At 34.1% G+C, this 17,438-nt stretch overlaps 1 pseudogene; it reads right to left on the bottom strand.

The window, feature by feature from the left end:
- Window positions 1-13,079: 13,079 nt before the first annotated feature.
- Window positions 13,080-13,270, bottom strand: LOC141374450 (U4 spliceosomal RNA; annotated as a pseudogene).
- Window positions 13,271-17,438: the final 4,168 nt, after the last annotated feature.

Below are 17,438 nucleotides of genomic sequence, written 5' to 3'. Positions count from 1 at the left end.
ATTTCCTTACACCACACACAAAAACAGACTCAAAATGGTTGAGAGACCTAAATGTGAGACAGGAGTCCATCAATATCCTAAAGGAGAACACAGGCAGCAACTTCCTCGACCTCAACCACAACTTCTTCCTAGAAACATTGCCAAAGGCAAGGGAACCAAGGGGAAAAATGAACTATTGGGAATTCATCAAGATAAAAAGCTTTTGCACAGCAAAAGAAACCGTCAACAAAACCAAAAGACAACCAACAAAATGGGAGAAGATATTTGCAAATGACATATCAGATAAAGGGCTAGTATCCAAAATCTATAATGAACTTATCAAGCTCAACACCCAAAGAACAAATGATCCAATCAAGAAATGGGCAGAAGATATGAACAGACATTTTTCCAAAGAAGACATCCAAATGGCCAACAGACACGTGAAAAGTGCTCAACATTGCTTGGCGTCAGGGAAATCCAAATCAAAACCTCAATGAGATATCACCTCACACCAGTCAGAATGGCTAAAATTAACAAGTCAGGAAACGACAGATGTTGGCGGGGATGCGGAGAAAAGGGAACCCTCCTACACTGTTGGTGAGAATGCAAGCTGGTGCAACCACTCTGGAAAACAGTATGGAGGTTCCTCAAAAAGTTTAAAATAGAGCTACCATACAACCCAGCAATTGCACTACTGGGTATTTACCCCAAGGATACAAATGTAGTGATCCAAAGGGGTACATGCACCCCCATGTTTATAGCAGTAACGTCCACAATAGCCAAACTATGGAAAGAGCCAAGGTGTCCATCAACAGATGAATGGATAAAGAAGATGTGATACACACACACACACACACACACACACACACACACACACACACAATGGAATATTATACAGCCATCAAAAGGAATGAAATCTTGCCATTTGCAGTTACATGGATGGAACTGGAGGGTATTATGCTGAGCGAAATAAGTCAGTCAGAGAAAGACACGTATCATTTGATCTCACTGATATGAGAAATTCCTAACTTCAGGAAACAAACTGAGGGTTGCTGGAGTTGTGGGGTGTGGGAGGCATGGGTGGCTGGGTGATAGACATTGGGGCGGGTATGTGCTATGGTGAGTGCTGTGAAATGTGTAAGACTGAATCACAGACCTGTACCTCTGAAACAAATAATACATTATATATTAAAAAAAAGAAGATAGTAGGAAGGGAAAAATGAAGAGGGGGAATTTGGAGGGGGAGACGAACCATGACAGACTATAGACTCTGAGAAACAAACTGAGGGTTCTAGAGGGGAGGGTCCTGGGGGGATGGGTTAGCCTGGTGATGGGTATTAAAGAGGGCATGTAGTTCATGGAGCACTGGGTGTTATGCACAAACAATGAATCATGGAACACTACATCAAAAACTAATGATGTAATGTATGGTGATTAACAGAACAGAATAAAATAAAATTTAAAAAATACTAAAATTAAAAAATGCACTGAGAAACAGAACAAATTTGCTATTGCTAGTCATTCATTCCCTTGTTAAAATTTTTTTAAAAATTTATTTATTTATTTGAGAGAGAAAGAGAGCAGGGAAGGAGGGGAAGAGGGAGATGGAGAAAGAGAATCTCAAGCAGGTCCATGCCCAGTCTGGAGCCCAATGTGGGGCTTAAGCTCAAGACCCTGAGATCATGAGCCGAGGCAAAATCAAGATTCAGACGTTTAACCAACTGAGCCACGCAGAAACCCCTATCTTTTTGTTTTTCATTGTTAATTAATATTAGTTTTTTTATGTGAAAATCAATATATATGTTTTTATATTTGTTCTTAGAAAAAGATTAAGAAACTTAAAATTATGCACTTTTGTTATTATGAATGTTGAGATTATAAAATCTCTTACCTATTTCCTGTTTGTTTAAAGAGTTATCAAATTTCCTCACATGGGTTTCCTTTTTAGAACAAAAGGAAAAACAAAAGAACAAAAAGAAGTTAGACAAAGGGAAAGAGATGGAATGAGAGAAAAGGAAGGAAGGAAGGGAGGAAGGAAGGAAGAAGGAAAGAAAGAGAGGAGGAAAGAGAAGGAGGAGGAAAGGAAGATTGTTCTTACTGAACTGAAAAATTCCTCTTTCAAAATTAGGTTCACTAGTTGTCTTGAATAACATGGAAAAGTTAAGTCTATAATAAATATAATGATTCTACAACTATCTACTATGAAAGTCTTTATAGTTCTCCTTAGATTTTGCTTTTTCAAGTTAATAATGATCTTTTCCTTTCCTATCTATCTCTCCATTTATTTCAAAAAAGTTATCTGAAGTGATAGAGAAATGTCCAGTTTCAGCAAATCAGCTATTTTTCTTCTGTGCTATTTTTCAAAAAAGAAAATAAGCTCAAGTATATTTTTAAGAAATATTTGGGTTAATTTACACAAATCCAAATCAATTATCTAAATCTTTTTTTTTTAAGATTTTATTTATTTGACAGAGAGCAGGAGAGAACAAGCAGGGGGAGCAGCAGAGGGAGAGGAAAAAGCAGGTTCCCTGCTCAGCCTGATGCGGAGCTCGATCCCAAGACCCCAGGATCATGACTTGAGTCGAAGGCAGTCGCTTAACCAACTGAGCAATCCAGGTGCCCCATCAATTATCTAAATCTTGTAGATATATATATTATATTTATATAAACCTACTCTTCCTATGAAATTTAATTTCATCCACAATTGTTCTCAGTGGGATATTTTAGGAATAGGCAAGTGATAGAAATAATTATTTATATAATATGCATTATTATAAATTATATATGAAAGGCAAATGAATATAAAAGAATCATAATAAAATAACTTGAGATTCCATGTTTTGTTCATTTCCACAAAGGAAAAACAAAGATATTATTGGTTCAATTAAAAAACTGATGCGGGGCGCCTGGGTGGCTCAGTCGTTAAGCATCTGCCTTCCGCTCAGGTCATGATCCTAGGGTCCTGGGATTGAGCCCCGCACTGGGCTCCCTGCTCAGCAGGAAGCCTGCTTCTCCCTCTCCCACTCCCCCTGCTTGTGTTCCCTCTCTCTCTGTCTCTCTCTCTGTCAAATAAATAAATAAAGTCTTTAAAAAAAACAAAAAACTGATGCATTTAGGGGTGCGTGAGTGGTTCAGTTGGTTGAGTTTCTGACTCTTGATCTCAGCTCAGGTCTTGATCTCAGGGTTGTGAGTTCAGGCCCCATGTTGGGCCCTCTATTGGGCATGGAGTCTACTTTAAAAAACAAAACAAAACAAAATTTATGCATTTACTTAAAGAAATTATGTGAGAAGTTTGAGTCAACTTTTTTTATAACTAAGACAGAAAATGATAAGCTTCATACATCCATGTGAAACTCAATCATGATTTCACTATTAACAAACATCCTAAGGCAGTAATGAAGTAAGAGGAGTTTGGTTAATTAAACATGTTAATAGTATTGACAATGGATAAGAAAGTGTGACACTATTTAATTAACATGTTGGTGATTCCCTACAGACCCTGACATATCCACGGATTGCTCTTACCAAAATACTTCATTGAGTATTAATGACATTACTTTCTAATCTATCAATCTACCTAGTGTAGAGTATTATATCAGTGACAACTAAATTTTAGAGATTGCATTTTCTAATATGGGCCATTTCATGAGTGTATGATTTTTTTGTACCTTTTTTTTTTTTACTTAGTTCATATGACAGAATTGATTTGCAGTACTTTTCTTGTCACTAAATTAAATCTTCCCACCTGAGAAAGAATCAGCAAGAACAGCTACAGTTAATGAATAGCTAATGCTGTTTTCCATGCAATTATCTTGCCTGAAATAACAGGAATTACATACAGCAGTTGATAGGATAATGTATTGGATATTATACTCCCTTTAAAAGGGTTTTATCTTAAATCATACAAAATACATTTTGACAGGACCTTTACATTCCTAATTATCTTAAAAAGAACTTCCTTCTAAAGTTTGTGTTCCTGAAACTATTTCTGTCCGTTCATTTCTCCACATTGTTTTCCATTTGCTTCTCTTTTTATTTTTATTTTATCTGGGTAAAATAGAGAGCAGCACTGCTTAATTTCGTGAAAATTATTAGTTTAAGGAGAATGTGGTCAGCTATAAAAGGTATGCCAACACAAATATCCTATGATTTGTCAAATCCCTTGCCATTAATAATTATTTGCATACATGGACAAGAAAAAATAGTTACCTGATGATAATTATAACAAAACAATCATAAAGGTGGTTTGTATTTATTAGGTTCTTACTAGGGAGGAGACAGTGTTTTAAGTCCTCCACATGTGTGAACTTATTAAAATGAGTAGCTGGCAGTGAATCAGATTTGAGAAAATTTGAACCCGTTTGGCCCTTGTCTGTTCTATTATTTGAGGTCAGTGGGCCAGAAATTACTAATCTGACATAAATTTTTACATTTGAGTAACAGTCTGGGTCAGTTGTCTGATATAATTCAACAATCCATTTAAAGTTAAGGAGAACCATATTGTTTCTCCCAGTTCCAACATTTGTTTTTTTCTATTAATGCTTATGTCAGTGTGACTTGGGGGCTGACTCTGAAAATAGAAATACTGTGGTCATCAATGATTTTAGAAAAAAGAGTTGAAAGAGTTAGCTATCTTTTGCTGTCTGTGGATCTTATTCATTCCTAATATTTAAAAGTAATACACATGCAAAACAAGCTTAGGATGCAGAGATGTGTTCTGAACCATGTGGAGTGGGTTTGCTTACATAGCAAGAACTCTCATCTCTTGCTTCCAGCAGTTGAGATTTTATTAATTCCTCAGGCTAATTCAAATATTGATGTTTTTCAGAACCATTCTTTTTGCAGTCAGGGGACAACAGAAGGAAGAAAAGAGAGCACATCAGCAAATCATATACACCCAAAAGAAATATTTGTATCTCAAGCAATAGCTCTGAGCTCCAAAGAGAAAAATTCAGGGGCAAGCATGAAATAATGATTTTTTAAAATCCCAAGGGTTATGTTCTCTTTCTATTCCAGAAGAAAAAAACTATTATTTATAACAAAGATTATAACACAGAGTTAATCAAACTTTCTTTTTATAATGGTACTTATATTTATTAAATTCTAAATGTGTGTTTTTATTATTTTTTAATTTGATTTATCTAAATCCATACAGTTTATTATCACTATAGCCTCCCCTTTTCAACAAATCTGTGAATGCAATTGCCTTCACGATTAATAGTTATTCTTCTCAAGAAGAAAGATAATTTGGGAAATGTTGCAGAATGGAATGGTCTTGCTAATTTTAGTCCAGAATGTTCTTTGAGGTGAAACCTTCCTGGGGAGCCCTCCCGATCCCAGTTATATCTATTTCTTTCCCCATGGTGGAAGATATATATTTTTTTCTGCTTGATATTTTCATAAAATGGGAAGTCTGCAATGCTGAAGACTTCAGAAGATCACAGTTTAAAAAAAAATGCATCACAATTTATGCATTCATCGGTTGTGGATACATACATACATATCTGTATATACAGTTAACCAGTGTAGCTCTCTCTGCTAAGGCAGATGTTACCGTGGAGCAGTAGACTTCTTTGGTATTTGAGCAGCCTGGCCGCTTCTATTATTCATTTATAAGTGATTTTAGCTAATATGATTAGGGTAAATTATTCAGACTCCAGTGAAATTCATCATAAACTCAACAAATCATATTTTCAATTTTTAATTTTTGTGTAAAATAACCATTAGAACATATGTGAGTCTGTTAGTCTGTTACTTGACAGTAGATGCTCACAAAATTAAACACAAAATTATAAAAATTATATACATCATATACACACACACACACACATATATATTCTTGATGATGCTGAACTTATTGCTCTTGATTTTAAATGCATTTAGCAGGTGTGCAGTAAGGATAAAGAAATTTATTTCTACTTCCTCTTGCCTTAAGATCCTTTGCTTTCAGATTCTTTTCCTATCCAAAGTACTCAGTGGCATTTGTACGACACATTCACTCTTATGAAAGAAAAAAATATCCAGTGAAATTGTTCCAATTAAGACACTGGTAACAATGAATTTGATGTGCAGAAGAATTTGTCTTCTAAAAAGAGGTTTCTTATGGAAGTTTTAATCCTAAAAAGATCCCATAATGGAAGTATGCCAGATCCTGTGTCATCTTTTCACTAGAGGTATTTTAGAGGATGGCCTGACCTTCAGTTGTAATAAGAGACTGTTATTATCAAAGTCAATGTTTGCATTGTAAGTTGGAGCTTTGTTTGCATGAAAGCAAGTGATTCCAGGAAGAAATAATTTTATGTGTGTAGGCAATTAAGTCTTAATAAGAAAAGAGAATCCTCTTAGTTATGTAACCACTTAAGTCAATCTGGCCCCAAAAGAATTTTCAGTTTTATTCCCTTGGGTGCAGTGTGGACTAGGGAATAAAGCAAGATACTTAAATGTTAAATGGGCCTCAGGCTCTGTCATCTAATGACATTTAACTCAGGACAACTCATGTAGGGTTTCTGAGATTTCGTTTCCTCACTTTTCTGCAAATTACCAAATCTAATAACCACCCTTTTCTCACACAACTTGGCTTCTCCCCACACTTTGCTTTGTTGAATGGTCCCTCTTTCTTGAAACTGCATTTTTCTTCCCTTGTTTGTTGTCTCTTCTCTTTCCATTTTCATCTTCAATCTCTATAGTTTTTTTTCTCATTTCCTTCAATTTTGGTGTTCCTGACATTTCTTGTTCAGTTTTCTTCTCTTTTCCATCTAACAGCTATCACTAGACCAGAAATGCTTGATTACTTCTTGTGTCATGTGCCTGTATGGCAGTCTTGTGAAACCTATGAACGCTTTGTGAGAATGATTTTTTAATGCATGAAATAAAATACAAAGGGTAATAAAGCAAATAGCTCAAATAAATTCCAAAAAATTTTAAAAATACTTTATTAAGATAAATTAAAAGATTTAGAGATAGGTCTAATCAGTATCATAATTTTAAAATAAGAATAATCAGTAATGCAGAATAATACAGCAACTACAATGTGATATGAAAATGTGACATGTTGGGGATAAAGCAGACACTGTTAATACTACTGTGACTTATTGCTTATATTAATAAATTGAAGGAAATGACATTTTTTAAGAGGTTAGTGAAAATAATGATGATTATTTTTTTCTCTTCAAGTTCACAACCCCATAACTTCTGTGTATGGACCCTTTAGCTTAAGATGACCTGCTGGATCCCTTCTTCCCCTCATCCTCTATTTACTCACAGTTCTTATCATAATGCTTTTTAATAAATGATTTATTGTCTTTCTTACTGATATGACTGGAAACTTTTTGAGGGCATCAAACTTTTTGTTTCTTTAACAACTTTGCTAGAGTGTAACCAAATATCTTTGAACAAGTTGAAAAAATTCAATTTTATTCCCTCTCTTCTCTCTCCTGAAATCTAGATCTCCTTAAGCAATGGCTAATAAGATCCATCCATTCCTAGTGTAAGCGTGAGGTGTGATGCAGCACAAAAGCTATGACAAAGTCCTAAAGAACCTGCTGGCTGTAATACATTGTTACTAAGACTGTTGATTGGGTTATCTCCCATGTTTACCCTCAACTAAATAAATAAGCCTATTTATGTGTATAGTAAAGCAAATAAGGAAAAGTTAAAATATTCTCACTCAAAGAGAAAGAGAAAGGCAAATGAAGCTATTTCTATTTAGCCCTGCTTTATTACATAGGAAATACAACACAAAAGAGACAAAATAGTGGGAAATTCTAGCCAAGCCAAGGCAAATTTAAGCCCAAGTCCCTCCAACTTAAGGGAGGAAAACAGTAAAATGACACAGCTCTGACATTTTTGACAGACATCCCCCTTAACAAAAGCAAGTTATCAAATGCTTAGGTGTGAGATGCCTCAATTTGTTGCCATATGCACATAGATCTATAAGCCCTTGTTGTGAAGTCTCTGAAAGCATAATTCTATCACAGAAATCATGCACTTTGTGATATTCAAAACAAAGTCCACCCGAAAAATCTTCAAGATCAGTTACCAAAAACTTAAATAACCACTCAGTAGTTGTGAAGGCATTAAACATCAAGTAAGGCTTAAGACTGTAGGCTCAAGATTGCAGCTCACATCTGGAATGAAATTTCTCACCCCATTTCTTTTTCTTAAAATTTACAGTGTTGATTATGAGCAATGTGTATGATTCAGAAAAATCAGCCAACTTGGAATTATAACTTGCACTACTGGATTTGTTTACAAATAAAATAAAACCAAGGAGAAAAATGGAGACGTGATTATAAAAGATACTAGAATGTGGGAAAGAGATTAAACATTATTAAAATATCATTTCTAGGAATTAGAAACTGTTTTATAATTAATAACCTAACAACTGCACAAAATGGTAAAACAGAAATTAAAAATTTCATTAATGAACAGGAATAATGAGGTAACATAAGAAGATTGGGCTTGGATTTTTCTACTACTGAAGATTAATAATAAATACATAAGGTCTATATTCACAATTAAGACACACATTTGATTGTGGAGATAGGTAATTTATAGGTTGTGCAAACACAGTCACCCTGGACTACAATCATGACATGAGCTGGTTGCAATTTTCATTTCACCATCCCTGGAGTCAGACTATTTCCACTACTGTCTATTTCACTATATGTACTGGAGAAAAGAAAATGTGTCCTTCCTACAGAAAAAAAAATGCAATATAAAAAAAATTAAAAAATAATAATCCTAGACAATATGAATCTTTAGCACCATATTGTCAAGTTGGTTGTTAAGAAAGATTAACATCTAAGAGATAGTCTAGTCCTTTGGGAAAGAACTGACAATAAGAAAGAAAGCCTTGCAGAATGATTTTTTAAAAACAATATTATATGGGTATAGTGATTTATAATGGTTTTATTTTTTTCAAGACTTTAAAAATTGTTTTGTTGGGTTTATATTCTGGATATTAAATATGTGAAATAATATTTTTTATTTTATTTACATAGCAACAATGTAGAAATTCCTTTTAAGAAATTGTATGTGGTATGTCAGGATTCATTTTAAAAATAAATGTGTGAATTTTATAATATTAAAAAATATAAATTATAATATACGGTCAGTTTTGTTCCCAAATGTTCAATTACAAATTATCAGTGCCTCTTGACAGGGCTTCCCTAGATGGGTTAACTGTTTCAGGTAGGAACCTCAGCAGGCTCTCTGAGCAAAGAAGGAGCTGGTGTTCATTTGAAAGCCAAGGATATACCAGCCACTTTTCATGATGGATCCCATTGTGTCTCAGAATCACTGTAAATTAATTTTTTTATTCATTATTACGTATGTAAAAATTAAATTTAAGATAAATTAAATGATTTAACAAAAAATTTTAATCCAAATCTGTTTGAGTCCAGAATGCATCTTGCATTCTAGTCTATTACATGATGTATTTGGTCCTTATGTCTGAGACATTGATACTTATCATTTCAACAATATCACTATTTAGTGTTGCTTATTTTTTAATTAATTAATTTATTTATTTGACAGAGAGAAAGAGAGAGAGAGCACAAGCAGAGGGAGTGGCAGGCAGATGGAGAGGGGGAAGCAGGTTCCCCGCTGAACAGAGAGCCAGATGCAGGGCTCGAAGCCAGGACCCTGGGATCATGACCTGAGCTGAAGGCAGACACTTAATTGAGCCACCCAGGCACCCCTTTATTGTTGCTTATTAAGTTTAAATATTTTTGGCAAGCGCTGCCAGAGGTAAGAATAAAATCTTGAACCAACCATAAACAAGACAAAAATTTTTTTCTATAAGTATAAGCAGAAGTGACTGTCAGCAAAATGGAAAAACTTCTATAGTAGAAAATAATTGACAAAGTGTTTTTTATTTATTTTTAAGAATAATTACAATAGTAACTGACATTTATTAAGCCGATCAGTTATTATGTGTTAGTGGCTGTCCTAAGGTATACATATATGGTGTATATGTACATGTGTGCATTTGTGTGTGGACACATACTTACATTTTTAAATTAGTCATTTTCACAATCCAATGAGTTATCTATTATTATGCTCATTTAATAGGTCAGGAATCGAAGCACAGAAAGATTAAATGACTTACCCAAGACTATACACCTAGTATCTGATTCAGGAGGCTATGAACCTGAGCAATCTCACTCCAAAATCTGTGATATTTTTTTAAGATTTTATTTATTTATTTGAGAGAGACAATGAACATGAGTGAGGGTTTGGGGGTGGGGAAAGGCAGAGGGAGAAGCAGGCTTCCTGCTAAGCAAGAGCCCCCACACGGGGCTGGATCCCAGGATTTTGAGATCATGACCTGAGCCAAAGGCAGACACTTAACTGACTGAACCAACCAGGCACCCCCCAAATCTATGATTTTTAACACTAAGTAAGATGTCTTAATATTTTGTTGTCTGCAAGTATAGAAGTTTGTCATTTCCTGTTAACAAAATTACTTACTTTTAGGTACATGCAATCTTAGAGTGTAATAGACGAATACCATGGCCACAATAAAATCACATGCACACACACAAAAAAACTTCCATTTCTATCTTCCAGGGAAATAACTACAAAAATGTTCAAGAATCACATCAGAACTTCACTTGGAAAGTGGCCCAGGACAATAAAAAAGTTTTGGGAACTGTGTGGTTCACAAATCAAATAGCAGTGTGAAAATGAGTACGTTGTTTTACTTTTCAGGTTCTCACTTTTTTACTGTAAAATGTGTAATAATATCTATCTTATGGTATTTTGTGAAAGAGAAATAATACATGTAAAAAATTGCCATTTGGTAGACAAACAATGATGAATACATGCATCAATAAAAGTAACCAGCAGAATTCATTTTTGTTTCCCTTGAAAGTGGAAATACTATCACACTGGAAATAGGGATTTTAGTTTCCAGCATTGGCTTTTTAACAACAGAGTAGAATATCTACTGTGGACTTTTCCCTGAGGAGAGCCTATAAAATACTGGGAAAGTTATAGGCTCTCTTATAATGGAGAAAGTGACCAAAGAGCCTCAAAAAGCCCCAAATAGAAAATATACCTTCATGTTCTCAGCACATTTTGAATTATAGTAGACCCCAAGGAAAACAGCATGAATCTATTGAAAGCACGAAGTTAAGACTTCATGACCACTCTGGGTAAAGCTCTATTTGCCCTATATACAATGTAAATATAATCCCACCATTTATTCCATATATTTTAGTTGCTAAAACACAATTGGGATCTCTGGCTCTAAGAGAAATGGGTTTTTGGTAGTAAGAATCTGTATTATCAACTTAAAATAAAATAGCAATTTATCCACGAACCAATCACACATCAGGGAGAAAACTACTGTTCTAAATTATGTAACAGGAGTAAAAAAGTGGTTCTAAGAAGCTTCTAAGTCATCATTCAGAATGAAAGTTTTAAATTTACTTAAATTATCTATAGCTTGTATAGACTTGTAGGATAACAAAATATTTTTAAAGTGCTGATCATGCCCAAAAGTTGCATATATATCCTCAGAAGCATTTGAGTTGGGATATAGAAGAACAATGTGGAGCACTGCTTGCCTCTAAATCTGCCATATTTGTTGTAGAAAAGGAACAGCCGTATGGCCTTTATATCAAAATACTGGTCCTTGAAGACCACCATTTGCATTTGCAACTCCTTTTTTAATTTAAAATAAGCAGAGATGGTCTGTGCTTATGTTAATTATCCACAGCTTCCTGAATTAATTTCCTCAGATTCTGATTTTTATAAAAAGAAATAGCATACATTTTTTTTATTCTGTTTTTAAAAGAAAGACAGAAGTTGTAGGGCAAGAAAAGAATACACAAAGTTCTAGGGGTGTGACTTTTAGAAAAGCAAATTGATTAACAGAAGAGGTATATAGAGTAAACTGTCATTGGCAAAACTGAGATTCCTGGCATTTAGAAATGCTTTTTACTTTTCACCTATTGCATTGGCAAATTCCAAAATTTTCAACATAGGCTGCTGTTGAGGCTGTGGGGAAAAGACTTGCTGGCAAAAATGCAAAATGGCTCAATCCCTAGTGTAGGAGGTTGGTAATATCTAGAAAAATTACATATACTTTTCCCCTTTGATCCAGCAACCCACTTCTAGGAAACTACCATCAAAATGCAGAACGACAAATGCACAAGACTATTTGCTGACATACTGATTGTCATAGTGAAAGACTGGACATCACCCAAATGTGATAAATATGAAACTGGTGGTTACATTGTGGCAACAATACATAATAGAGTGCTGTATAGCTAAAAAATGGAGTAAGGATATCTCTTGTATAATATTTAAGAATGACCTCCAGAATATATTGGTAAGTTAATAAAAAGCAAAGCTGAGAAAAACAATCATTTATAATTCAGAATTCATCATTCTCAGTTATGTATTTATAAAATTATATAATGTTTTTATAGAATTTTATAAAGTTTTAATATTTGGGCTGTGTCCCTATCATGGCACTGAGAATATTATTTCATAAAGATTTTCCCAGTTTTATTACACAATGCGAATTTAAACTTGAAAAAATAAACTTACGAGATTTATTTTGCATGACTTATACTAAATTCCAAGTACATTTTGCTGGATGTAATAGTCATCTTAAAACTGCATTAAGTAGTATTAAATCCAAAGTTCATTGTTTATGTATAAACATTTTTTTTCATTTTACACTTAAATTTTACTTTCCACTGCTATTCACTTAGATTCTATGCTTTATTTCTACCCCATGTGATTATTTCTGATTTTGTAAGGGAATGCCATATACACTGGCAAATTTCATTACATGGACAGCCTTTATGGGAAATTCATTTCACTAGTCTTTTATAATTTTTCAGTTGTTTACAGTGAACCATCGCCTAGTTTGTCCAACCATGTAAATGCTTGTTATTTCTTATTGATTATATGAAGCAGTGTTTTATTGTTTTGGCAAACAACATAGAGAGCCTATAAACCATAATAGACCATGGATTTTTTTCCAAGTTAAGCTCTGTTAACAAATGGAGAACGTATGTATAATTTACGTATATTTTTGAAAATAGTATAGTAATTTCAATAAATTTGACTTTCTTTAATAATCATATAACAGATGCACTAAAATAAACATGCAGCTAACAAATATTTCAAGTTCAGGATTTTTTCAAAGTGTTCTTGGTGTCAGTTTGATTCAGGGGGAAGATAAACAGCAGTTTGTGGAGAGATTTTGAATTAGCAATAATTGCGCCTTGGATAAACCTCATTGGCTATGATACCGCCATTGTGCAAAGCTTGTGGAGAGATTTTGAAAAAAAAAGACATTTTCTTATCTCTGATCAAGCATTCTTCACTGGCTTGCTTCTGGAGCTGTCCACTATCAAGAATAATTCTAAGGAGAATGACATTTACCATGTAAACTTGACCAGGGTAGACCACAAAAGGATGGTCTTCAGGCATACAAAATCCTTATTGTTTATTATGTTGATTACCTGTATTAGATGAGGTAAGCAACTATTCCTTACATATTGTCAAAATCAACAATTAATATTTAATTATCCAAATTATTTTTTCAAATGAATGGTTAAATTCTCTTAAGTTAGCAAATCACTCCAGTTGACTTGGTAATTTCCACTTTCCCACTGTACTTTATCTTACATTAACCAGAACTGAATTTTTGATTGCTAGGAAGAAATTTATCTAAGCAACCATAATCACAGCGACACCAATACCCGAAATATTATTTTAAAAGTGTGAGTTGTTCTTTGTTTGAAAAGATGTGCTCCAGCTTTACAGAAGCAAACCACTCAAATATAAATTTCAACTTTGGATGACTCACATAATTAACTCCTAGGGAAAGGAAATGAGTATTATACAGCATGAGACACAAAAATATTTTCTTTCCAATTGGGCATCAGTTGTTGTAACCTTTTTGAGCGAACAGTTCCTCTCCCACACTAACACTTGCACATGAAATCTAATTTGCTTTTGCTGACCCAATGGGAGATTTTATTAATTCTAAACTAAGTAACCAAGTCCACTGGTAGCTAGTAATGTACATTTGAAAGAGGTGTGGCTTAGAGAGTACTAAATTCCAGATTTTACCATGAACAACTTTTGTTCTAATCACTGGAACTACCTAGTAGCATGCCTACCAATGTGGTCAACTTGTCAGGAGATGAGGATTATAATTAAATAATACATTACTTCTTCCTGACATATCTCATCAGGATGTTCAGTGTGAGGGTCTTCTGTTAATTCCTTTTTCACTGCAATATAGTTATGTGGGAAATATTACTATAAATCTTTTTGTACCTGAAATATTAATTTTGCCATCCAGAGAATTTTCTCTGGAAAAATAAAAAGTTTAATAAATCCATATCATACTTCTTTTTCACTTCCAGAGATCATTGAGAAGAGCTGGTCTTCCCAAGAATTTGACCCATCCAACAGTAAAAAAGCATACATTAATTTCAAAGCTTCTGCAAATCTTTGCAAAATAAAATGTGTCCCATCAGAAATTCTGTAGTCTAACGAGACATTTTAATTGGGCTGCATTTCTCACATGTGAGTGACATTTCATATTGTTGGGAAACAGGAAAAAAAAGATAAAAATAACATTTTCTTAAGGTTAAGGAAACCTGGGAATTTGATAATGAAAAATTTTCTTCAATTCTTTAATGTGAAATCAGACTACTCTATGCTGATTCATATTAATATTTTTCTTTAAAATTGTCATGTGTTTGTATGTGTGTGTGTGTGTGTGTGTGTGTGTGTGTGTGAGCGCGTGCATGTGAACATATACGCTGGGTTTAAAAGTTACCACAGGAAGAGGAGAAAGGCTGATCAGCTCTGCATGGTTTTATTGTTGCCTGGGTAGTCCTTACCTTAGAATTTGCTTATGTGAGCTTCTTTATCCTTGGATTTTTGGTAGCCAGAAAGAATAAATCATAAAGTGAGAACGATTCTTGTGGGAGTGAATAAACTTTTAAGAGAAGTTCAGAAATATGCCCTGGAATGAGTGAAGAATGAGACTCTTGGAAATTAGGGGAAAAAAGAACAAATCACAAATCTAGGGAGTAGGACTAGAGATCATCCTGAGGCGGGTTTGTCTTTAGTGTACGAGTGGTTTTCCCTTGGACTACTGGAACAGTACATTTATCCCTGGCTTCCAAATTATATCTTTCTATTTCAAAAGTCCCTCTAGTTATCTTTACAATCTTTGTGTTGATAGAATTTTGTATAGCTAACCAAGAGAGTTGGAAAACAAGGTTTGGATGACCTTGTACCACTCTTCCCCAGAAACAAGTGCTCATGGGATGAACATCATGTCAGGTGTACATAAGTCCCAAAACTACAGACAGAGATCAATAAAAAAAATAGTGTCCAAGGCAGAGCTGAGAGAAAAGAAAAGAAGGATATGGTAGAAATAATTACAATACCAGCAACTCTAGTACACTTGAGGCACTAGTCCATTAAGAGGAATTACTTGTATAAGAAAAATATCACTTGTAGGGGAAGACAGCTATTGTTTTTTTGCACACTGATTGCATACTTGGTGTTGAAACAACTGTGTTTTAGTTTTCTCTCATTAGAAGTCTGATTACAGGATTTATCCACCATAGATACAGTCTCTGTATGAAGAAAGGATGCTGATAGCTCTAATCAATGCAGATTTTTTCTTTTTTATTACCTTAATTAAAAAGAAAATTATTGTTAAAAAATGCTAACCATCATCTGAGCTTTCAGTGAGTCATAAACTTTTTGCCAGTAGAGGCTCTTGCTTTGATGTTGATAGCTGCTGATCAATAGGGTAGTGGTCACTGAGAGTTGGGGTGGCTGGGACATTTTACTAAAACAATATGAATGAAGTTTGCCACTGTTGTTTCCTTCTTTCATGAATGATTTCCATGTAGGATGTGATGCTGTTTGATAACAATGCTGACTTTTCCCTTAGACTCTCTCCACTTCCATTATGGTAGTCACCATGAAGTTGCAACCAAAGGTTAATCTCTTCAAGTGCTCATAGTGAATGGAGACTGAGCTGCTTTATTTGTGAAATTAAATTGCCTTCTTTTTTAAAACTCCTTTGCTTATTTTTGTTGTTATCAAATAATGTTTTAGCAAAATGTTGCAATATTGAAATGTCAATATTCATTTATGAAATTCACTGCAATGCTTTAAATGGACCCAAGCAGCATAAAATGATTTGTATGCAAAACACTTAGTGTCTAATCAGAGTCATAAATTTGAGTGAACATTAAATCAATTAGGTTTATGTGATTCACCAGCAGTTTATAAGATTCTGTGATCATACAAAATGCAGAATAAATAATAATACATATATTAAGAATTTTCCAAATTAAACTCACTGAATGAGTTTGTTGCACAAATAATGAACATGCAATTAAAGTAGTGGGACATATTCTACTCCTAAAGGCAATTTAAAAACTGATAAATCATAAGTTGTTTAAAAAATAATAATAAACATTTTTTTCTAAAAATCTTGCTTTATTATTATTTTACTTTTGCCTGGTAGATACACAGAAGGTACCACTTATATGAAATTTCTTAAATAATATACTCTAAATATGATAGCTTCAAATACAAGAACTATAACTATGCTATGAAATATTCATGTGATTTTACTCATTTTGTGTATGAATTAAATGAAATGTAATATTCCTGATGTGCAAGGGAAATAATTAGAAATCAAACTCTCAGTTTTCCTTTATAAATAAATAATGATAAACATTTTATTTGATAGGCACTAACAGCAGGATACCAGAGCAGGAACCATTACTTTATCATTCAACATACTCTAATCTTGTGACAAACTTTGGAAGCATGGCTATGTAGATTTTATTAGAAATACTATTGTTTTCAAGCTACGACACTCAAAAAAGAGCATTTTCAGTGCTTTATACCCTCATCCAACTTCTCTTAGAGTTCTGAGACTCAGACAGGGTTTTATTACAGGAAGTGGAGGTGAAAATGAGTCCAAGATGTTTCCAAGTCATAGGGAAATTCGTGTAGAGAATTGTGGAGAGGATACAAAAAGGAGAAAAGGGAGACCCATAAATGTTCTAGTTTTTCTGCTAAGTTTCTTTGTGGCCTTACAAAGCTCAGCCTCTTGGGCTCAATCTTCTCATCTGTAAAATGATGTGGTACTACTAGTCATTAACAGGATAACTTCAGAGTTGGCTTTTGAATATTGCTACTTTATTTTGTTAAAGATTTTATTTATTTATTTTAGAGAGGGGGAAGGGCAGTGGGACAGGGAGAGACTCTCAAGCAGACGCCCCACTGAGCCAGAGCCCCGACACAGGGCTCGATCTCACAACCCTGAGTACGTGACCCGAGCTGAAATCAAGAGTCAGACACTTAACTGACTGAGCCTCCCAAGTGACCCTGAATATTGCTACTTTAATATTCAATATGCAAAAAGCTAAGGAACATAATCA

Source organism: Callorhinus ursinus, unplaced genomic scaffold (genome assembly GCF_003265705.2).
Source record: "Callorhinus ursinus isolate GAN/ISIS: 27379988/994484 unplaced genomic scaffold, GSC_fseal_2.0 scaffold1, whole genome shotgun sequence".
Taxonomy (NCBI): Eukaryota; Metazoa; Chordata; class Mammalia; order Carnivora; family Otariidae; genus Callorhinus; species Callorhinus ursinus.
The sequence above is the reverse complement of the archived record's forward strand: the minus strand, read 5'-3'. Positions and strand labels throughout refer to the sequence as shown.